At 31.4% G+C, this 25528-nt stretch overlaps 1 long non-coding RNA gene across 1 annotated transcript; it reads left to right on the top strand.

The window, feature by feature from the left end:
- Positions 1–3315: 3315 nt before the first annotated feature.
- On the top strand, positions 3316–17553 carry LOC132746416 (uncharacterized). Its single transcript, XR_009627981.1, has 3 exons — positions 3316–3943; positions 4187–4260; positions 17190–17553. It is a non-coding gene; the product is annotated as an uncharacterized LOC132746416 (long non-coding RNA).
- The last annotated feature ends 7975 nt before the right edge of the window (positions 17554–25528 follow it).

Here is a 25528-nt window from a genome sequence, read left to right on the forward strand (position 1 = left end):
GCTCGACAAACGGACAAGTTCCGATATTTTCCGTCCATGAATCTCTACAATTGTATCACATTGGAAGTAACTAGTGGTACAAAAATAATTTTGCCTTAAATTGTACTATAACAAGGAAAACACAGATATACATCTTCCTTACGGAGAAATAAGGAAACGAACGGCACATGTTCAACAAAATTTCGAGGATGTGGCCAGGAAAACGATTTGTTTCCTCCGTTGCGTCACACTGCAAGACAACGCTAAACGAAATAAATATGTCAAAGAGCTTAGAAAACTTATCGACTTAACCATATTATGTCTTTGTGGTGGAAATTAATGTAATTGTGGTAAACATTTCCGTTATGACGATTTTTGTTTTCAAATTTTAAACAAAATATTTTTATTTTATTTAGCATTGAGAACGCTTTCTGTCACGACTCTTTTACAGATTTTTTTTTTCAAAAAATTTAATTACAACACAATCAGGTGGTGGTCTTCCTGGAGATACAAAACGACTTTTCCAGAAGGTTCCTATATTTCAACGGAATACATTATTAACTTGCTATGTACTTAAAAAAGCCTAACAGTTGCCGACATCGGGAAACTGTTGAATATTAAAGACCAGTCATATTCCACTGGATATAAACCATTAACCAAAGAGCGTTATGTGACATCGGCTACATAATGAATTCATAAAAGAAATATTAAAAAAAAAAATAACATTCAACATATAGAAAATGGGCATTTGATTAGAAACCATGTCTTAACCCTAGAGAGATGAAAGATATTAGGTAGTTATATTTAAAATGAAACTCAATCTGAAATAAAAGCATAATATAATAGATGTCCATTTATTGACTTGTACTTTAATTGTGGGTCCGGAAAGCAATTGGCTGAAGATAAATTGAGCTTAAAAAAATGTTTTTTAAAAAAAAACTATTTTTTTTTTGTTGTTTATATATCGGCGGCCGATCCAACTAGCAGGTTTTCCATAAAAAGAAATAAGTGATATACTTCTTAAACATCTGAATCAGTGGACAGTTAAAAATCCAATTAAATGTCATAGTTCAATTGTCCTGGCTGTATGGTTCTAAAATCAAACCAGAGTTCCATGGATTAAATCCATTTCGCTTCTTTTCAGACAACCAGGTGAAGTTTTGAAAGATTATAAGATACGACAGAAAATTTTGAGGTAATGATACAATATCAAGATAGAGAATAAACTTTATAAGAAAGAACAAATAAACATTTCAACTCATGCTTGCCTAGTGTTTGGATGGTGAAACGTTTCAAAGGCAAAACATGCCTCATTAACAAATATTTTTTGACTTTTTTTAAAAAGGGAGCACTGAATATATAGTGTCTAACGAATTAAGAGAGTATTTGTGGCGTGTAACTTGATGGAAGTAACGATAGATATAAAATATATATTATAATATATTATAATAAATGTTGCAAAATGTAAACGCAGTAGTACTTTGACTTCTATTTAAGTACTTGTTGACTATAATTGTACTGATTGCCCAAACATCAACATATGAAAACAATTATTCCGATTTTGTGTAATGAGTTACGTTTTGAGTACGATCAGAAGTAAAAATAATCCTTTGAGAAAGGAAATGAGAACATCTCTGTGGCATAATGGGCACAGTAATGGAAATAATTGTTATAAAATGTTTTATTTGAACTTTAACAGCAAATACAACTACACTGGATGTCAATGTGTATTGGATTATAACATGTTAAAGTTAATAAAAACATATAGAAATAAGCATAAAACATTAAGTTAATATGTAGGAATAGCGCTCAGGTTTTAAAATATCGTCTACAGCGAAATAGAAAACAAAAACAATCAATAAAGATGATAAAAAAGAACCTTTAGTTCAATCTCTAAAGAAAGCCTAACACGGCAAAGTTGAAAAATGGGGCAAGCTCGGTTGCATTGAGCCTGTTCTTGGTAGGTACTTGAAAATGCAATTAACTGTCCACACCCAAAAGCACCGGCTTAAGCAGAATTCAACATTAAAACACGAAAATGGTGAAATTTGAATTAAGAAACGTTCAAAGATGCGTTCATACTGCGGTACTCATGGAACCGTTAAGCCAAACACGGCAAAGTTGAAAATGTTAAAGGCTCGGTCTGATTAATCCTGTTCTTGGACGGTGCTGGTATTTCACTTTTACACGACTTGATAAACATTTGAAAAATAAAAATAACATATAAGGTATAAAAACATACATATTAGACATTAACACTTGCACTTTTTACGACCTTATCACACGTAATCTCGAAAACACGATTGATCACGCCGTTTCGTAATGTAACATAGTGTCATGGACATCTCTGCATCGGGCGTAGCTTGTGTCGCTTTTGTACTTGTCGTAACGTAAATTCTTAATAGTAAAAAAAATCCGGAAACATGTTTGTTATTCAAAGATCAGTAGATGTGATAGCAATTCCATCCAATTATGAAATCTTCACCATACAGGATGCAATATGCTATGTTGTCCGTTGTGACACAACTTCTTTTTGAATACAAATAGAATCGTAACTCATATCGTCATTTCGCACGTGCGCTGATACATATCATATCGCATTTGGTTTACTAAAAAGCATTTTTCAGAATAAAATTATGACAGCCGTGTTATGAGTCTTACCACATGTTGATCAAGTGAACAAAAGTGGTTAATAAAAGGTATCGTCTTGTTTCAGCACTTATGCAAAAATATTGTCAATCACTGCAAATGTTCTATTCTAGATAAAACAAGGTCCAGCAGGTAGGTTCAAACCCAAATCTCTTTGTTACAATAGCTGTAATATATCACAACACAAAATGTTTAATTTAATAAACACGTCATGCTCAAAAGAATCCCACTTCAAGCCGAATTTATTCAACAATTAGTAAATACAGGTCAAACGCATTTTGATAAATCAAAGACATACAAAAAAGTTGCTACCTATGACGGAGTTTTTGTTTAACCGGTGTGTTATAAAATATTGTTTAATGATGCAAGGCTGATAAGTTAAATTTGAATACATTATCCTAATTCTTAATTTCAAATAAAGAAACTAAGCATGCTATCATTGTTATTACTCTCCATTTTATCCAGTATAAGTGCATGCCTTAAGAAAAGTCGAAAAAGCTAGGATATTGTTTCGTGTTATGGAATTTTTATACCTTTTATTTCAATATAGGCTTATATCTTTGATGGATTTATTCGAAACTATTGAAAGTTTAAGATTTTTGAGTAGTTCTCATGGATATTTTACAATTTATGCATTTGTTGTATATAACATGATATGCACGGATACTCATATCCTGCCTTATAAGGAATACTAACTACACAAGATATAGTTCTTACGAGCTGTCTTATAAACGTCCTCTGTACAACTAATTGGACGTTTTTTTCATTGACAGTCTAATTTGCTAAAATTAAAAGGATAATACTTATATGGATTAAAAGACATTCATTAATATCAAAAGGACTATGAGTACGCACCAATATTGTCTTGGATTGGAGCGAAGAAGAAACGTTGTTTTCTTCGTTCTTCTAATGGTTTCCGTGTATGTTTACATCAAGTTTCCATTTCGGCAGTTAATGAAAATTACTGAACCAGGAAAAATAGATACAGGAAAAAACAACACAGAAAAAACAGCAATAGAAAATAATTTATATGTAAATAAAAAGATACAAAAAGAAACAGAGAACTGCTCTGAATTTATTCAGAGTAATTTAGATCTACAAGTGACACATAATTTTTTACAATCATTAAAGTTGTTTATCGTCTGTAAACGAAAGGTAAATACAACTTTTAATGAGATAATTTTTGACATAGTTGGTGGGTTAAAGTGCGATCCACATGCAACCCTCTCTAAGATAAGGAAACCACTTATAGCTCTTGCTAGTTTTCCGGGTTCAGGAAATACAATGACAAGACGGATCATAGAAATACTTACAGGTAACTTTTTTGTCTATGGTGCATACGGGTTTTTTTAAATATAATAAATATCAATTTAAAAAAACCCGTATGCACCCTAGACATATTTATTCATGCAATGTTTTATAATATATATGTTTTACATATAGTGTTTTATATATATATATATATATATATATATATATAATATTTTATAATATAATGTTTTCCAAATCAATTTAATATACTACCTAAAACAATCAACAGTTCTGTTTTTGTTTTTAGAAAAAATGTAAGACGGACACTTTTCACACATCTAAGAAATTCTTAATACCTACTGGAGTCATAATGCAATGTCGGTAAGTATGTCAAATATGTTTTGAAAAAGTATACCGTTCTCAAATGTTGCAATACAATTATTTTCATTAACTACTTATCAATTGACATACCAATAGCTCGGAAAATCGTCGGAATAATTTGTTTAATAATTTGTATGATTTCTTTTCCATTTATTATGTTTACAATTCAAAAAGTAAAGATAAGTTCATTTGAATTTATTTAATGAATATTTTGACCGTGAAAATATAAGATTCCGAAAAATTTATACAAAATACAAATATCAAAATTAGGTGTCTCGGTATATCATGTATTCAAACGCATTAATTTTACAAGCAATATAATCCCATTTTGCGACCAACCCGTTTTTGAGACCAACCCGCTAATAAGAACGATTTTTTTCAGACCCAACGTTTTTTTTTTTTTTTTTTTTTTTTAATATAATGGTCACCAACTCCGATATCCAGACCACTCCGTTATTCCGTAATATGTCCAGTTAATTCCTCCCGTCTTGTACACCATGCACATTTATTAACCCTTAAATACGACTGCAGACACTTTCCCACCTTGATTTTGATTTGCAAGTATATTTTTGAAATCCTTTTGAGACGTGATGTAAACAAAAGTTGGTCTAGTTTTACGACATTTTACGACATTCTTTTACGGTAGAGGTGAATCTTAGTTTGTGTAAAACCCAAGAATGATCGATAATTGCTAATTACTTCTAAGTTTCACACTTTCATTTTCATAACCGTCGTATTATAATGTAAAAACACTGAGAAAAATATACTGTTATACGGGAATATACGTTTCGGTATTTAAACATATACAGGCGTGTACGGGACGTATTTGTCGAATATGAGGACCAAGTATACGAGTCCGTATAGGGAACACCGGGTATATGGGCAGTCCGTTTGTGGATCAGGCATATACGGAATTCCATATTTGCCCCATATACATGTACGTATATTTGTCCGTACTTTTTAGTATACGGAAAATAAAATCCCGTATACGAACTTTATCAAGGTTATTTTCTCTAGTATACTATTAATTTACCTATGATATACGGAAACGTATTTTCTACATATACAGACGACATACGGAACCGTATTTTATACATATACAGAGGATATTCGGAATCGTATTTTCTTCATGTACATATGATATACGGAATCGTATTTTCTACATATACAGAATATATACGGAATCGTATTTTCTACATATACAGAAGATATACGGAATCGTATTTTCTACATATACAAAGGATATGCGGAATCGTACATTTGATATATACGGAATTGTATTTGTTAGTTGTATGCAAGGTATACAGAGCTGTAATTTCGAGATAAAAGAGGGTACGGATAGTATCAAAAGTATGCATGATCATATAGTTGATACGCATACATGACCGAAATACAGGCTTGTTCATCAGTACATGTTTGATTAGAGAACTGTATATTCACATGCTTTTTAGAACTTTATCTTCTCACCTGGAGTATTTTGAAAAATAAAATAAAAACCAAATCGAGTCACTCTTACATATTTATTAATTCATAAACAGATATAAAATATATTTACATATATAAAACAAAATAAACATGACTACGCTACAACAGTCAATGACTCATGTGCTCTTTGAGATAAATATAATAAACAAGATCAACAAGGAAAGGCGGCGTTCAATGAAGGTAACCCCCACCCAACCCAATAACAAGAGCCAGTGGCAAGGAGCTCAGGACCCTAAACAAAAACAGGACAGGGCACAAGACAGAGCACGGGCAGGCAAACCATTACATAAGAATAAATGCATAGCAACTGACAAGGAATAAAAGAAAAAAAACAAATAAAAGATTAAATATTAGGCCCACAAAGTCAATAGGCACAGGAGAAGGGGACATGAGACCCGGGAAAGGGGGGTAAATAAAATAGATAAAAACTAGGGACAAAGGGGAAGATACTTACCGTAGACGAGAAAACAACAAGAGACACAAAAGTGTCACCAAAACAGTATAAAACACACAGACATACATCTGAGGAATCAGAGGTGCGCCGCCTTGGAACAGTCAGCAGCATAAATACTACTGGGGACTTTAAACCGGTTAATGATGCACCAAACCTCACTCTAAGCCCCACCATGTTCCTATAAACGAGACAGTGTAAATATAATGAATCCCCGCCAAGTGAAATTCTAACAGTTGTCATGGTTACAAAAGGTCAAATAAGTAAAACATCGAAATGCTCATGTATAAACATACAAAAGAAAACCCAATGACCACAACAAGAGTACTCAATGTCTTAAAGGAAGACATAGCAACAAGAAGATCACCTACAAGGGCCCGACGAAGCAAGACAGAAGACGAACATAAAGGCAATTCAGTCTTTTTTAGGGGGTTTTAAGGGGTTTAAGAACTGTCCATCCTAGAGTCTCCCACTTGGTCCGTCAGATGTTTATCAATAGAAGAAAGCGTATGGTCCAACTGTAAATGGGTTAAACACTAAGCATGTGGTATATCGTACAATAATAGGGCCATAACCCCTTTTAATAAAACGATTAATAATTTTAATAAAGACAACAGAAAAATTACAATGACCCAAAATCTTACAAAAATTGTAAACAACATCCCGTACAAATCAGGCTGGCTAATCCCTTGTCGCAGAAGACATTTTAGATCACTATTGAATTTTGAAATTAAATCAAAGTTACGATTGTAAAATTTTGTAAAGTACTTACGTTATTTATAAAAGCGGTAGCCCTGTTTGAGTACCTTACCGTTAGTGAAAATATTTCGCTCGTCAAAATCCTTTACGTTGCTACAAGCTCTAGCGAATCTAATTACCTGATATATATAAACCCTGTAAGATGTTTCATGCGGTACGCCTCTATCCAAATAAGGATAATTTACTATACCATAATCCAAGTCATTGCTTTTGTCATAGATTTTCGTGTGAATATAATTGTTCTTGATAGTGATATAAAGATCCAAAACTGATGTAGTTAAATTTCAAAAATTTGTTTTATTAAGTTGTAGCGCAGTAGGATAAATATTAGACACCATTTGATCAAAATAAGAATTATCTAAGCCTGATACTAGAGCAGAACACCCGTACTTCGATATTTCCTTCAAGGGTCGAATTATACAGTCATGTACATTTTCGATATTTTCAAGCCTTAACTTTTATGAATTGCGTGTTGTTGAAATCTAAAACAAACTTTATCTACTTTAAATTATTTTCTTTTCTCTTTATCTTAACAATAGTTTTTATGAGCAACGACTGTTACAATCATATATTTTTAAAGATTAAAATCAATTGGTCGTGTTAAAACTCAAATATTATTTCAGAAAATGAAGGAGTCATTTGCACTAATTTATATTTAGGAAAGTTTAATAATAATTATTAAAACCAAAAATCCGTATCCACAGGAACTCGTCATTCAAACTCAATCAAATATATAAATCCTATATAGAATAGGGTTCATCAGAATGTTACGTATCTCCAGTTTGACGGTGTATATTTCGTGACGTAAAAATACTTTCTCCAGATATTACCAGGTGGCAGGTGTATCTGAAAGAAAAATGTTTAAAACCGTGTTTAAATAGTGTCATGAGATAATTCTTATCATTTCAAAAGTCCATACACAAGCATTTTATTTAGGCCTTTGTCTTCTTATTATGTTTCTAACGCAAAACTTTAAAATCATTTTAAATTATTAGGATGAAAATGTCATTTATAAGCAACCTTTAGCCCAGGATTTAAATGAAATAATCAATCTATTACGCATGATCTATAAACATGTACATTTCTTTTTTCATACAACCTTTTCGAATACATTTATTTCTCACGTCTAATATGACGGTATCTTTGTGCTTTGTTTTATTTAAAAGGGTATTGTATTGATGAAAACAATTCAAAATAACATTGTATCGGGGGAAAAAAGCTGACATAATATATTTGATCGTAAGAAGGACATGCTTTTCAATGTAAATTAGTATCGTTAGTCAATTCGTTCCGAAAAAAAATGTTTAAAATGTACAAATATGCGAAAGGCAAATTTTCTTTATTTGCTACTCAGATCTGTGTTTGTGCAATGATATCCGGTTTATTAATAGGCGGAATATCCAACTATACTTCTCATTAATATAATAACTTAAATCTTAATAAATTTTGAATTATTGTTTCAACTTCTATTATTTCAAATTCAATTATGCACATGAACATCAGGTTCAACAGTATGTCCCAAAGTTTATTGAAATGTGTGTTTCTCCAATTAAATTCAAATCTAATTAAACAAAAAGAAAAAATGAAAAAAAATACAATTTTTAACAAAATTCAATAAATAAATTGAGCATACAAACTCATCTTTGTTAAACAATTGTAATATTTCTTTAGGCCTATTTTTTGATCTTACAATGATGCAATATGATGTCCGAATTCTAGAGCTAAAAGCTATTTACACATCATAAACAGATCATGACATTAAGACTTTCTCAAAGCCATTGGATCTCTTTTGGAAAAATTCCATAACATGCATGCATGTACACATTCCAACATGAGATGTTTCCCTTTCATTACGATAAGATATCCTATGTCCATCTTTGAGTCATAGAAATTTATTGAAATTCTTACTGAATATGTCTAATTTGGATAAAAGACTGAATAAACTATGTATGGGAAGCTGCATATCCTAGTATAGGCCATGTAAAGTTAGTCTTTTTTTATAAAAAGAACAGTTTGTTAATGACACTATCATTATATTTATACTGTGACCACTTAAAGTGTGAATAGTTTAAAACATATCTACTTTAAGTCAAAACACGTTTATTTTATACTAATAAAGATACTTGTATCCATTATCAATATTTTCAAATATAAAATTTGAGCATAGAATATCTTTAAACTATAATTTGAAGAAATGTCATGACCTGGGTCATTTAAGCTTGAGCAATCAAATTAATATGAGCAAACTTGATAAAAAAACTACCTACGAACGATACAAAGTTTGGTGATCATCCATAACTTAGTCTGTAGAAGAAGATGTCTTAAGTGTTTTTTTTTTGTTTTTTTTTTTGTTTTTAGCTCTAGAGACCCCTAAAAGGGGCCAATGAAATTAATATGAGCAAACTTGATAAAAGACTACCAAAGAATGCTACAGACAAAGTTTTGTAATCATCCATCAATTAGTTCTTTAGAAGTAGACTTATAAAGGTATTTATATTTTTAGCTATAGTGGCCCCTAAAAGGGGCCAACCGAATTAATATGAGCAAACTTGATTAAAGACTATCTAATAATTCTACAGACAAAGTTTTATGATCACACATCGATTAGTTATTTAGAAGAAGATGTCTTAAGGTTGTCTTTTTTTCTATGTTTAGCCCTTGTAATCTCTAAAAGAGGGCAATCAAATTAATATAAGCAAAATTGATAGTTCTTTTGTTGTGATTAATGCTTCCGAGGGATCACTTTGTTTCCATTTTGTTTCTACTTTTAGCTCTTTTGACCCCTAAAACGGGCCAATTGAAATGACATGAGCAAATTTAAGTGTGGATGTCACAAGGATGCTACAGACCAAATTTTAGATAAATCTGCCATGCAATTTCAGAGAAGACGATTGTTGACGCATGACGACGGACGACGGACGCCGGTGTATCCCTCTTTGATACTAATAGCTAATTCTGAGCCTTCGGCTCTGGTGAGCTAAAAAAATGAGTCTGTGTCCTCTCCATGCCACCTTAAAATTAGCATAAAATTTAATTTTAAAAATTCAGTATATTGGTACTCACTCTCGACGGTCGTTTGGTCTTAGTCCTCGCAACCCAATTTTATTGTTTGTCGATTTCATTAATATCTTGTCACCAAAATGCTGGCAATTTCCTATTTATTAAAATAAGGGGAATCAATTAAAAGACGGAAATGCTATTATTAACATATAATGAAGTGACTAAACTGTTAAAAATACATATCTTTTTAATACAGTAAAATGGTTTAGAAAGGAAAACTCATTTTATAAAATAAGGTTACATACACTATACATCTATATCAAACTATTGCGTGTGTTCGAGTTGTTTCTAATATTTCTTATATTTAATGTTTGGATATTACAAAGTCTGTTCTTGCTTTTCAAATGCGCTGCAAAATGCTAATGCCTTAATTGACGTCATTTCATGAAGTATGACATCATTTCGCCTAAGCATTGATTATAATAAGATATAAAATAGAAATAGTGTATTTATTACTAACCATTTATTCACATCAAAATGAAATGCGTGTAACAAAGAAAACTTGACTTTGCCTTTGCCTTGTTGATCTTTATTCTTGTTATTTTTTGGCTTGAGAAAGAATAAAACACATGTTTTAAAAACGGACGGGAATATCTGAGTCTGTGTAACTCTTTAGCTGTAACTCTATAGAGAATTCATATCTTTACAGACAGTCTGTCCATGTAATTGTCTTATTGTATTTAAAGAATGCAGCAAAGTGAACTTACATGTATTTAACTTGCTTCTTAAAAATCTGTTAAGATGACACAGCTGCATTTCTGGCACACAAAATATCCACGATGTCAAACACACTAAACACTGCCCTAAAAATTCATAATATAACTTCAGCATTACAAAGACATTGAAAATATTTCATAACTTATCACGTGTGCGAAAGTGTTATTAATGTGGGAACGTGTTCACTTTTACGTGCAAGTATAGTGACATATGTGTTAATCACTACGCTGCATATATGTTTGTATCAGGTGCGTATGTTTGTATGTTCGTGCGTGCGTGTGTGTCATCATTTCGCTCTATGTGAAATATAAGCCAGAATATGAAATGTCGAATAATTTGTGAAGTACAAAGGCCTGTCGGACAATACATATTTAGATTTATGTATAAAGAATTAAATCACTGTTTCCTTAAACAGGCGCGTGATTGTGATCCATGCGAAATCACCTTATGCGTAAGTTCAATCTTTGAAATTAAACAAAGAGTTTCATAATTGAAAAAAAAAAAAAAAAAAAAAAAAAAAATATATATATATATATATATATATATATATATATATATATATATATATATATATATATATATGTATATGTATATGTATATATATATATATCTTAAATATTAATTTGTCCAATAAAAAAATCGGATGTAAATTTTGTAAACTCAGTATATGTATAAACAATTTAAAATCTGGAAACTCCTGAACCACCTAACTAAATGACCTAGACTATCGAATGAAAACCATGAGTTGTCTGCATTGAATTGCGAGTAAATCGATTTTGCTAATGCTAAAACAATATGTCGTATGGTCCTTTTTCAAATGTAGGAAATGGTCTGTTTATGCCTGTAAGGACATAAACATACGCCTTGATAAATAGATAAATAAATAAGATGACAATTTCTGGCGCAAACCAATAGAAATGTTTATATCAAAGTGCGTAAATACAGATCCGAAATACATAAACGATCAATGGAAATATGCATGATAATGAAACATAATGCATAACAACAATTACCTGTAAGGACATTAACATACGCCTTGATAAATAAATAAATACGATGACAATTTCTGGCGCAAACCAATATAAATGTTTATATCAAAGTGCGCATGCGTGAGATGGTTTTTCCGGGAAGTTTGTAAAAACGGAGGCCCGGCAGGCAAATTATGTCAAAATGAAATATGAGAAATTAGTTGTTATAATAAGATGATGAAATGGAATGCTATAGGAATGATATGGGGTAATGGATTGTATATCGGACTGTAAACAGACAAATACAAGAGATATATATACAAATACAAGGACAAAATGATACATAAAAACGATATTCAAAAACACGAATATCGACCACATGACAAATACAAACAACACCGTTTTAAAACTCCTAGTTCATTGCGATATTTTATTTTCACGAACCTTAAAATTCGTACACCAACAAAAGGCTCGTGATCTTACCTTCGTATCAATACAAAAAAAAACAAACATATCTTTTGACACCAAGGGCACGTGAATTAACTGTTAAACTTACACCCTCCCTGTTGGCCATTTTACATGCAATTATACACCGGACATCACAACTGAAAAGAATATGTGTCTTTATGTGAAGTCTGACAATATTGTCAAGTTTATGATTCATCTGATTGTATAATGATTTAAATGGAAAAAAAAATATGTGTTTGCTATTTTTGTTTCAGATATTAATGAATTTAAGAGTAGGTTGATTTAAATGATAAAATATAACATGTGCACAGAATTTACAGAAATGGAACAAAATTGAAGTATTTAAATTGCTTTATGTTTGCATCAAATATAGAGACAAAACATCAAAACACTTGGCAATCTGATTAATACTCGGGGGCTCCCCCTTGTACAAATCAGATGGCCTGACGGATATAAATGACAGACTAGTCAAGAATGGTGATTTATAGTCATAACAATCTTAATACTTAGCAAATATAATTAACATATTCACACATATATTCAGTATCGGTTATCTTAATACTTACAAGACAATATTTACATATATTTACATGTAATCCTGTACCGGTTATCTCAGTCGGTAGAGCCCCGGAACGGTACTTCGAGGGTCTGGAGTTCGAGTGCCAGTCAAGCTCCACCTTTTTTCTTACCATGTGACATTGTGCGCCTAACGGGGCACCGCGAATGCACATAACATATAACAGTTACTCTGTGAGTTTCAAACAAGCAGGGGAGTATGTCACGGTTCAGAACTTTTCAATATTTAGGGGAGAAGATGTGTAAGCGGTCAAATAGCTCATTCGAAACAGTATTCTGAGGGTCCCGGGTTCGAGTTCGGCCAGGTTGCACATTTTCTTCACCCTATGACATATGTTGATACACAAATTTAAAACTTGAACGTCCCTTCACATCATCTGCAGATTTCGTAATTTAGAAAACTTTATCAGAATAAGAATATTTGGACTTTCTGTGGAAATTCAGTCCAATGTCACAAGTCATTTTACAATAAATATATAATTTATCATGTTCTTGACTCGATTAAAAAAAAGAAACGTTCCACAATTTTCAATTTTTGAGACTGAAAATTACTGAAACAAAAACTGTTTCGAATACATGTATATTTGGGAAAACATATTGATTTCAACCAGGTTACACATGTTGAATTTACATAGTATTTCCCTGTCCAACAAACTGTTCAAATCATCGAATTATGCAGAAACACGACTGATGGGAAATGATATTTTCCACGAAATACTTTTTCGAATAATAAGACATATATCGACAATAAATGTACATACAATGCAGTAACATCAACTTACCTTTCAAGTTTTGAGAGACAGAATTGGACCTGGTGACAGGGTACTTAAGACAGAACTGACTTGCGTCTTGTTTTAAATGACGAATTCAACCAGAAAAAAAATAACAACAAAACGCCGCTGCAAATAGAGAAAATAACAATCCATAAAGAAAGCCCAACACGGCATAATTGAAAATGTTGCAGGCTCGGTTTGATTGAGCCTGTTAATCGACGGTACTGTTAAGTACAAACTACCGTCCACGCCCCCAGCACCGGTTTAAGCAGAATTAAACATTTACTATGAACTGGTAAAATTTTGAATTCTGAAACATCCACAGATGTATTCATATGGCGGTTATCATAGCACCTTCAATATGGCAAGTAAGTGCAATTCCATGAAAAGCGGCATATGGTCCCTAAGTAAAAAATGCGTGTGTCCTAAACAAGAAAACAATTGACGGAACTAAATAAATGGAATTTTGAAAGCGGATTAGAGGTTTTGAAGCCTGCATATCACAGATAAGACATCAAGAGACAAATTTAACAAGAGGGTAATGATGGCCCCGAGTTGCTTACCAGAAATAACTGCTTTTCAGTGTTGGAATGTCAATGTAGTCTAATATCAAATTTGAGCATGGAATATGTTTAAACAATGATTTGAAGAAATGCCAGGATCTGGGGCATTTAAGCTTTAGCTTAAACGGGGCTAATCAATTAATATGGGAAAACTTAATAAATTACAACCTAAGAATGCTACAAAGTTTGGTGATCATCTATCAATTATTTCAGTAGGAAATGATGTTTGAAGGTGTTTTTTTTTTTCTATTTTTAGCTTTAGTGGCCCCCAGAAGAGGCTAATCTAATTAATATAAGCAAACTTAACAAAAGAGTACTCAAGAATGCTACAGACAAAAGTTTGGTGATCATCCATCAATTAGTTCTGTAGACATAGAGTGACGTTTTAAGGTTTTTTTTCTTCTATTTTTAGCCCCAGAGACCCCTAAAAGGGTCAAATCAAATTAATATGAGCAAACTTGATAAAGAAACTACTCATGAATGCTACAGACAAAGTTTGATGATCATTCATCTTTTAGTTCTGTAATAGAAGATGTTTAAAGATTTTTTTTCTATTTTTAGCTCTGCTGACCCCTAAAAGGGGCCAATTGGAATGACATGAGCAAATTCTAGTGTGACTGTCACAAGGATGCTACAGATCAAATTTGGTAAATCTGCTTAATAGTTTCAGGGAAAAAGACGACTGTTGACGCATGACGACGGACGACGGACGCCGGAGCATGCCCCTTTGATACTAATAGCTTACCCTGAGCCTTCGGCTCTAGTGAGCTAAAAAGCAGGCCACATATCCTTAGGGTGATTCAACAGTATTAAAGTTAGGAATACTGGAACCACCCAACAAGAGAATAGCCGAATAGAAAGAACTAAATCACCACAAGCACAACAATAATGTCGTGTTGAACGACCTTTAAGGATGAAAATTACAAAACATGGGAAATAATACGACGGTTTTATTTTTCATATTTATGTTTAGAGTCTGAGATGAAAAGAAGCAAGTTAACCATACAGTTCTTGACGTCCGGATTTCAATTTGTAAAGTCTTTAATAACATAAAACGTTTCACATAGAGATCCAGTTATGAGCATGGATTATAATTATAAGAAATCAACTAAAAATTCCGCAAACTTATGTAATCGTAAACAAACCAACACTCGTTATACGCTGCTGCGTTTATGATCAATATCAGGCCTTAAAGACGTTGTCCGCAGTTTTCATATACATGTAGACATATAGGCAAAATTAAAACTGTTCAATAGACTTTCTTTAGTTAAAGTCCTGAATCAGTATTGGTATCTATCATCGCAATACCGCACGTGGCTGTTACATAATAGTATGTCATACATGAGACAGCTCGACAAGAAACAAGATTTGGGAATTCGGAACATCATAAGATCTTTGTTCCAAACTGAGGCAATTAATGTGTACAAAAAACAAACCTTTATGTGTCCTGAAACAAATGATAAAAATAATAATTGAATAAATATATATAAAAAAGTAAATAACATTTTGTAAATAAATAAATACTTGAATGCATGAATGAATGAATAAATAAATACATAAATAAATAAATAAATACATAAATAAATAAAAATAAGTAAGTGAATGAATGAGTGAATGAATGAATGAATAAATAAATGCATGAATGAATGAACGAACGAACGAACAAACGAATGATCGAATGAATGAATGATTGAATGAATGAATGATCGAATGAATGAATGAATGAATGAAATATCCTTTTGTTTTGCATATGCAGGTATTATTTTTTTATAAAAAAAAATATATAAACATGACATTTAAATATTGTGTGGACATTTTGATATCTATAACATAATTTCTTTAATCCACGGATCACGAAATATACAATAAATAATAAATATACCAGTACGGACATTTTTGAAAGAAATTTCAAATTCACTATTTCTATCTAATCGTCAATTTGCTGTACAAGCAAATTTATTATGGATTCACTCTGAACAATAGAATGACTACTAGAGACACGAAGTATGCTAATCTGCGGGTGTAAAACAGATCGAATACGGTTAAAAAGCAAACAAAGTGCTATGTGCCACAATACCGCTTTGCGTTGTATACATAAACTTTTTTTTTCTTTTTGTGTGCATGCTACAGACATTGTGGATGTATGGATGGTTTGCTTGTTCTGTGCACTGACCATATTATCAGTATGCAATTGACGTGAACTATTACATTGAGTTAAAGCTTTCTCATTTTAAGTTATGATTTTATATGTATGACAGATGTTACATCAGACTACTTTTCCCTCTTTTAGGAAATATGCAATTCGGAAGTAAATCTTCAATTGCTATTTCTATATACATAACCTGTATTTGCAAGAAAACGGAATTTCGTATTTTAGTAATATACAGACTTCGTATATAAAAGTCGCCGCATATTACGAGTGTACAGATTTCCGTATACTAGTCATATACGGACCGATATAATATACGGTCCCGTACATCTCCGTATTTCAAAATACCCGTATAATTACCCGTATATTAATGATATACGGAAATCCGTACACTTCCGTATATCTATGTATTTTTCGCAGTGTTAAAATAGTAAACAGAAACTTTTTTTCAGAGGTGTTGCCGCAATCATAATCTCTTTTCTTCCTTATTTTTTTCAACAAACACAAATCTGATATGATAAAGTTTGTTAAGTTGTAATCGATGATGAAAACCAAAAAAAAATATATAGGTTAAATCGGTCATTGTGTTATGTTGTTAAACGGCGCTTTTCAAAATTATTTGGTTAAGTTGTGTGATTATCTTACCTTTTAAAATAAGGATTTGTAATGTCAGAATAAAAAGATAAAGATGTATGCATTGTATTTTACCTTAAAAGGGAATTTAAAAATTCAGTCTGGACAGAATAATGAGTTTACAATGAACAATAAATATAAAATCCTGTAAACGTTTTCCCTAGTATTATGTCTGATCAAACTCATTAATGAGATCTACCCGCTATTATGATCAGATTTACATAGTAATTTCAGTGGTCTCATTAGCTAGTTTTTACTTTGTATATCCTTTTGTCGCATTATAAGCGCATACATATTCGCATAAGTGTACATTTATTCAATTTTCAGCTTGGAAGAAGTTCGTGCAAATTCAAGCGCCTCGTTGGAAAGATATGACTGTTTTTTGGCTGAAAAAGTTTAAATATCCAGTACATATTTTAGTATATGAAGAAATGACAAGAAATCGTATGGACGAAGCTTTGAAACTTAGTTCATTTTTACATGTGAATTCTACATTAAACATGTTGACTTGTACTTACAGTCAGTATGTGGAAGAAAAAAAGAGAAGCTATCCTCATTCTTTAACAAGGAAAACATTATATGACATATATGACATGAACCAGATAGCAGATATAAACAAAGCTATTTTACAAACACTTGAAATAACACAGCTTAATGTCTTACATGACTACATCTTACCATAAAATAATAAAAGTTTAGACTTACATGTGAATATAAGTGTTATGTCCTGAAATGTATTATTTTCAATGATGAATGCACTTGTGCCAACAATCTTATAGTTTGAACCAATAGCCCAATTATTAAACGTTCTCACAATAAATCAGTGCTAACCTTATGTTATAATTATTATGTACAAGAAAAAAAAAACGAAAAAAAAAACAACATTTTATAATCGAAACTTTATGTAACTGTTAACCACCATGAGAAGCCGTCTCACGCGCATGAACAAGGCCTCTAGGTCAAAGGTCAATGTCACACTTAGAGGACAAAGTAACACTCTTGTCCGGAGCAAAACATTTTTATGTATAACGATAATTCAGTTTTACTTGACACAAATGTCAACTATTGTGAGGAGGAGTTTCACGTACGTACACAATTTAGGTCCCTGCGGCCAAGGTCAATGTCGCACATAGGAGTCAAAATTCAGATAAAAAATCACAAGAAATGATAATATATAGAGAGTATTTGTTTGTTTGTGTGTAAGATGAAATTTGATGTCATCAAGTGGGCTTTAAAAACGGTAGTCTCACATAAGGGCCTTTATTAGTCCAATTTCATGTAAAAAACAAGAAGTATTTGGCTGATAAATAAGTTCGACAATCAACGTTAAATGGCGGTAATATTATTCATTTTATTAAGATAAAAATAGTAATTATCTCTTGTTTTAATAATGAAAACAAACCATTTTAGTAGATGAAAAAGGCACACCATCCGACCTAATTTTCGTTACTTACTGCGAACTTATATTCGACCTGGCCTTAATAAATGTAATCGGACGCCATTTTTAAAAGTTGTGTGTTTCACGGGAGGAAAATAATTGTGTTTGATTCAGGGGAATATCATTGTGATGTGTAAGTCATATATCTTTTAAGAAGAAAGAAAACTTATTTGAGGATTGTTGCAGGCAACAAAAAAGTGTTTACAGATGTGGTAACATTCAAAAAGCGGGTAGGAAATTGGAAAACTGAAAATTGTTGAAAAGCTGACTTACGAACGCTGGTTTGTTTAAATAGCTGCCGGTTTCTTTTTGCCGCGCCAGTTTTTTTGGCAAATTCAACCCCTATTTTTACGCGCTTTAAAAAAATGAAAACTATCTAAAATTGTCATATTTACTAAAAAGTTGAAAAGTTAATATGTTTTGTTTTTTCTATCTTTAATACTTTTTTTGTAAAAATGCATTTAAAGTTTGCATTTGCCATGACAAAGTGTTTTGCCATGGCATTTCGGCAATTTGCCATGGCAAATTAAAATTGCCATGGCAAGATTTTTTCTACATTTGCCATGGCAATTATTTTTTTTAAACATCACAAAAAAATCTTAAACTTATCCTATGACATTTTCTTGGTGCTATTGTTATGTTTTTATTGCAATCTCTAATTTGTTTTTATTTTGTCATGTCTTTTTTTCTTTGAAATGTTTTTATTAGTTTATTCATGGCAGAAGACATATTAAGGAATATAACTTTTTTAAATTTTAAAGTTTACGCAATGAATATCTTTTCAACCACGGGTCGTATTAATTCAAATATATGACATCCTAAAATGACAATAATTAAGGATCAAATATAAGAGCCAATATCAGATTTCGCCTGTAATCTTGTCCTTTTCAATTTTTCACAAAATGCATGATCATTTTATAAAAAATAAATTTGCATGCTTGTAAGTACATAAAATATTGTTAACTAAGACATTTACAGGATAAGATATTCAACATATTTTTTTCAGGTAGTGTCATAAACCTAAATTAAAACTGATTATCCTCGTCCTTAAGTCAAAATCCCAATTTCAGCTGTTTATCCTGTAAATTTGTATTACTAAATACATATTTTTTGTTAACTTACGCAAAATATAACCTTTTATATAATGTATTTATACAGTAAAGCCTCAGTTAAGTATTTCAATTTGCAAAAAATGCAAGTTATAATTTTGTCCCCAACTTTTTTGACAAAAATGTCCTTCAAGTAACAGTACTATAAGTAGAATTATTTTAGTTTAAGTAAATTGTTGCAGCGTGTTTCTTCAAAAGAAGGTGATAGGTATAATACATGGCTACAGCAACAAACATAGGACATTTTAAGTAGGATTTAGAAAATTGAAAGACATTGATTAAATGTTGGAACCATGATTCAAACAGTGTCCTTTAAGTAACGAGATTCTTATTATGTTACTTATGAGAAAGATTCCTTTTGTATTGCTGCTTATTACGCACAATATGTTCAGATGAAATTAAATGATCAATAAAATTGTCCCCTTAATCCTAATTTTTGTGTTAAACAGGCCCTGTAAAATAACCTGAATAAGTTCCTTGCAGTAAACTGTCCTTACAATAAATGTTACTGCAAGTATACAAAATCTGTTACTGAAAGTACAAAATTACAACACAATTCTTTCTTTTAACATATAATTAAATGGATAAAGATTTACGAATAAACATTTTTCATGTTGGCATAATTACGATTTGTTATTAATATATTATTGCTATAATTAGACATTTATTGCCATTTAAAAACTTCCTGCTTTATTTATTTTGTTATTCGAAGGACAAACCTGTGATTATTGAAAGGATTTTTTAATTCAAATCAATGTACTGTAACTAACATATCACATTCAAACTTGGAGAAAGTTTCTTTTTTGTTTCAGTATTATTTATATTCAACTTTTGGGTTATTTTTTGCTTTTAACAGTAATCTTTTGTAAAAAAATGGGAAAATCTGATAATTTGCACCCCTTTAGAATCCTCAAATTAAGTTAATGTTTAAGGACAAATATACATTCTTGTTTAAAATTGAAATGCATGTCATTTCACAAAAATATTGAAGCGATTTTAGAAAAAAAAGTAATAAGGCAGTTACCATAGTATATTGAAGGAAAGTTTCAAGTACTTTCTTCTACCAGAGACTTTTTTTTTGCATGAATTACAGTTTACTTTGAAAATAGAAATCAAAACTAATTATATCATCAAAAGCAAGCCTTTAAAGGGCATTTTTAACACTTCAAAAAAATTTCTAAAATTTGTCATTAAAAAGTAGTCCTGTAAAACTTAGAAACGACTCGTTTGTTTACTTTCCGAGTCATATTTTGGGCCTCATGTAAAATTCCTGGGCTATTATCGTAACTTTGTGAACAACAGTTAGTTTTTATTTGTTTTGTTTGGCTTGCATAAAAATGCTGCAACCAAAACATTAAGGTCAGTTGGCAAATTTCAAAGCTTGAATGGTTTTTGAATAAAGACACCAGGTTATTTCAACGGCCACAGAAAGGGCAACTGCAATTTGTAAGCCCTTTAATGAATGACTTTTTCACAAGAAAGAAATCTCTGGAAAATTTATTAACAGTCCATTAAGTGAGGATTTAAAATTATGCTAATTCTAAAAAGGCAAAAATTTTTGCATTTAATTTTTTTAATTATTAACTTAGAAATCCTGATTGTTAAAAATATAGCATGTAATAAAATCTTCAAAACTTCTAATGGTTATTCTCTGTGAACTGTGTTTATAAAAATTGAATTTGGATGAGTTTTAGACTGAATTATGCGAAACTCACAAATTTTTGGGCTTTGGTTACATTAAGACTTTAAACCCTTTTCCACCCATTTAAATTTTTTGGTCATTTCAGTAACAAATTTGTCCGTCCTGTAACTTTTAAAAGAGAGCTTTCGCCTTACTTTTTGCTATTCAATTCCAAAAAGCATTCTATTTTTTTTTTTTTAACAGAGAAAAAATAAAATTTTTTCCAAAAAAGCCCCTTTTTAATTTTTTCATTTTCCTTTAGTTGTAAACATTTAATTGTTAGTTCAATGATTACAAAATAAACTGTAAATTTTACATTATAAGTCCTTTCAGTTCATTAATTTAGTCCTTGACAGTAAAAGCATGTCCTTGGGTGTAACAAATATTGCTTTTAAGTTCTGCAAATTGGCAAATAGTAAAAGTTATTTTTTTTGGCAATTCAAGATTGAAAATACTTACTCTGTTCATAAAAATAGAACAAGAAAAAAAAGATATCTTTTGTGGTGCGAAACATACTGACATTGTTTTTAGCTCAAATTTCCTGTTTTTGTTTTTTAAGTTGGAAGGATCGAAAAAAATTTTTTGTAAGAGGAAAAAAAATAATCTATAAAAAATACCCATTTCAAGACTTAAACTGAAATTTATATAAAGTTTGGGTTGTTTGTTTTTCTTTGTTGTTTAGGAATATTATTATTTTTATTAAAAAATTTAGAAAACGTTAAAAATCGTTCTAGCAAAGACAAACAATTGGTCAAATGAATTGCCTTTTGACAAATCATAAACATATAAAATGGACCGAGTTTATTGTTGCTCTTTGTAAAATAAGCTTTCAATTCATTATTATTACTAAATGAGATAAACTTTTGCATAAATAAGGTTTTTAATTTGAAAAAAATTTAAAAACCCTAATTTTTGGCGAAAAATTTTATATTAGCTAAAAATCTTTTTTAAAAAATAATAAATCTTGGAAATGGTAGTTTATTTTAACAAAGAAATAAAAAGAATTCCCCGAGAAAGCTCAGCACGGCAAATTTAAAAAGTTGCAAAGGTCGGTTTGAAATTTACCTGTTTCATTGGGGCGGGGATTGGGAAGTGCAAGTTAAAGTCCACGTCGCCTTTGGACCGGTTTAAACAGTAATTTTAAAATTTTAACATGAACTGGTAAAATTTTAGAATTTTTAAACATCCCCATTTTTGGTTTTATATTGGGTAAATTTTTGAAAAATTAATTTTGACACGTTAGTACGATTTTTGAAAAAGGGGGCATATTACAATAAAACTTTTAATAACATAAATAAATACTTTACCATGTTAACTATATCTATCTTTTAAACAGCGATAATTATGTATAAATATGTGCAAATTAACATTTTTAGTTTCCGGTTTTTTAGTATAAATGCAGTCTGCGTGATAAAGGACTGCTAAGGAAAGAAACTTACAAATCCTCACAAGGAAATGATGGGAGATGCATTGGTACAAAAGTTATGGATGGCACCCTTAACAACTTGCTATTTTGTAAATATTCCGTTAAACGCAGCACCAGATCAAACAGGACATTTCAACCCCTAACCAAATCGACCCTTAAAAACTGCTAGTCCCAAAAAATGGCGTAAAAAACTTAGTAATAATGAGAAATGGGTGTTAATTTTGCTATCCAAGGAAAATATAGTCCATTTTTTGTAAAATGTTTAGTATCATTAACAAATGTTTTAATTTTCAATTTATTTGATGGTATTTTATTTTAAAGGGGGCAGGACGTAAGATTAAGAGGCCCTCTACAATTTATTACGGAATAATCCCGGGGCGAAAGTATTCATATGTTTTGGGTACTAAAACCCCAATTTAAAAAGGGGAAAAGTTCTAAATTGAATTTAAAAAAGGGAAAAATTTTCCCCCCCTTTTAAAAAGTACTCATCATTCGCTTTAAATCAAAACACATATTTCCCGTCGATAACTTCTATAAACTTTTTCTATAAAATATGATTAACAAGACCAACAAGGAAAGGAAGTATGTTTGCGGTGGTTCCCTCGTCATGTAATTTCGTTTATTCGTTATGCATATTGAAAATGTAAGCAACGATTGATTCGAGAAATAATATAGGGCCGGGAAATATATTTGAATATTCGAAACATTACAGAATATTCTAACATTGAAACACGAATACGAACATTCGAAAAAACAGAAGAAATGTTGTATTTTTTGTATTTTCAAATTTCAATCAAGATCGTAAATTAAACCCTTGACTTTTACTTGACCCGGTGTTCATGTTTGTATAACGCGTGACATCGACTATCGCCAATTATCTGTGAAAAGTATGTAATGTAAAATTTTCTTATTTTAATTATCTTATTTTATTGTTTTCTGTGCTATAATATCTAGGGGCGTGAGGGATGTTGCACTTATTCATTATCCCTCATGTATAGACTCAATCAAACCGAGTCTGCAATTTTCATGTTTTTTTGTTGTGATTCATGCTTCCGACGGATCACTTTGTTTCCAGATTTGTTTTCGATAAATCAATTACTGTATTCAATTGTAAAAAAAGAAAAAAATGAATTTGCACGTATTAATCGGGCGCGTTATGAAAGCACGGAAAGTGTCATCCCTATAGGCCAAACACTTCAAACTTGAAAATGTTGCAGGCTCGGTTTGATTAACCCTGTTTATGGACGGTACTGTCAAGTGCAAACTACTGTCTACGCCCCCTAGCACCGTCTTAAGCATAATACAACATTTTAACATGAAATGGTAATAATTTGAATTTAGAAACATTTACAGATGTATTCAAACGGTGGGTATCATGGAACCTTCAATGTGACACAGAAGTGCCATTCCATGAAAGGCGGTGTATTGTCCCCAAGTAATAATCAAAGGGCTGCACGCTCTGTGGTTTCTGATCTTTGCAATCTCAATCGTACTGTATATCTGTATGTATTTTCCTGTATATCCTGACATCGATAAAAATAGCATTTTCATTGATTAAAAAAAAACATTTATTCGGGAGCATGTATTGACAATTCTATAAGCCAACGCTACTTTTAAATTTTGAATGCGTTGTAATTTGTTTGATACTTGTAACAAAATAAAAATATTTCTTTCTTTAACATCGCTAGTTTTAAGCTGTGATGAGAACTATATTGTATAATATATAAAACATGTGGACACAGAATCAAGTAAAGCAATATCTTTTTTATAGCATCATACTTATTTGCTGTCTTTTGAAATATAAAGGCGCTCGGTTTACCAAGTACCAAAAATGCCCCATCTTACGAAAGTTAAGACGATAATTATCGAGGCGAAATTGTTAAAATTCTCTAGTATAAGTGCCTCTAGTCTATGGAAAGGGCGATAAATATCGTGTTAGAGACTAGCGAAATTTAAGACATGCGAAATTTAGTACTAAATTTCGCCCTTTAGAGGCGATAATTATCGCGTGTTACTAGCGAAATATTGTGGACGAAATAGGATTCCGCGATTTCCTATTGGTATGACATTAATAAATAGTCCAAAATCAAATATTGTTCTGTTTTTGTTGACAATTTTGTACATACAAATAATTGTAAAGTAAAGTCTGTGTTCAACTTACACATATGTGATGAAACAAGTGCGTGCGTAGAAAAATAATACAAGAGCCATGTCAACATGGCCATCCCCCGCCGAATGTGTTTGCTCATTGGAAGAATGTATATGTAGTAGAGCGGAATAATTCCATTTTAAGAGGTCTTTTGGTAATGAAAACTGATGGCTATAGTTATTACAGATTTGAAACCTATGTGAATACTGATGGCTGAAAATAACAAAGGGCAATTACTAAAAAATAATGCAGGGTAGGTTATCATTCTTGTGTGCTGCATCCCTCCTCAGTAAAATCTAGCCACCTATGAAGTTTCAAGTTGATACCTCAAATACTTTTTGAGAAAAAAATTGAATTGAAAAATTAAGTATGAAAAAGAACAAAGGACAATAACACAACAATTATAAAAGGTAGAGTTATCATTCTTGTGCAGTGCACACCTCCTGAGTGAGATCTATGCACCTATGAAGTTTCATGTTAATATCTCATAGGCTTTTGGAGTTATGCTCTGGACAAAAATCAATTTTGAAAAATAACAAAGGGCAATAACTCAAAATTATGCAAGGTAGAGTTATCATTCTTGTGCACTGCACTCCTCCTCAATGAGGTCTATCCACCTATGAAGTTTCAAGTTGATAACTCAAATACTTTTAGAGATATGCTCCGGACAAAAATGTCGGACGGAAGGACGGACGGACGGACGGACGGACGGAAGGTCGGACGGACGGAGACTATTTCTATATCTTCCGCCGAAATTTTTCGGCGGGGGATAATAAAGGCTTAATGTATGGAACAGAATTAGTGCATTTATTCCATGTTGCTTTATGATATCGGGACTTACATTATGCTTGCTTCTATACTTC

The sequence above is a fragment of the Ruditapes philippinarum genome, unplaced genomic scaffold, assembly GCF_026571515.1.
Source record: "Ruditapes philippinarum isolate M1 unplaced genomic scaffold, ASM2657151v2 ctg3918_1_1_1_1, whole genome shotgun sequence".
NCBI lineage: Eukaryota > Metazoa > Mollusca > Bivalvia > Venerida > Veneridae > Ruditapes > Ruditapes philippinarum.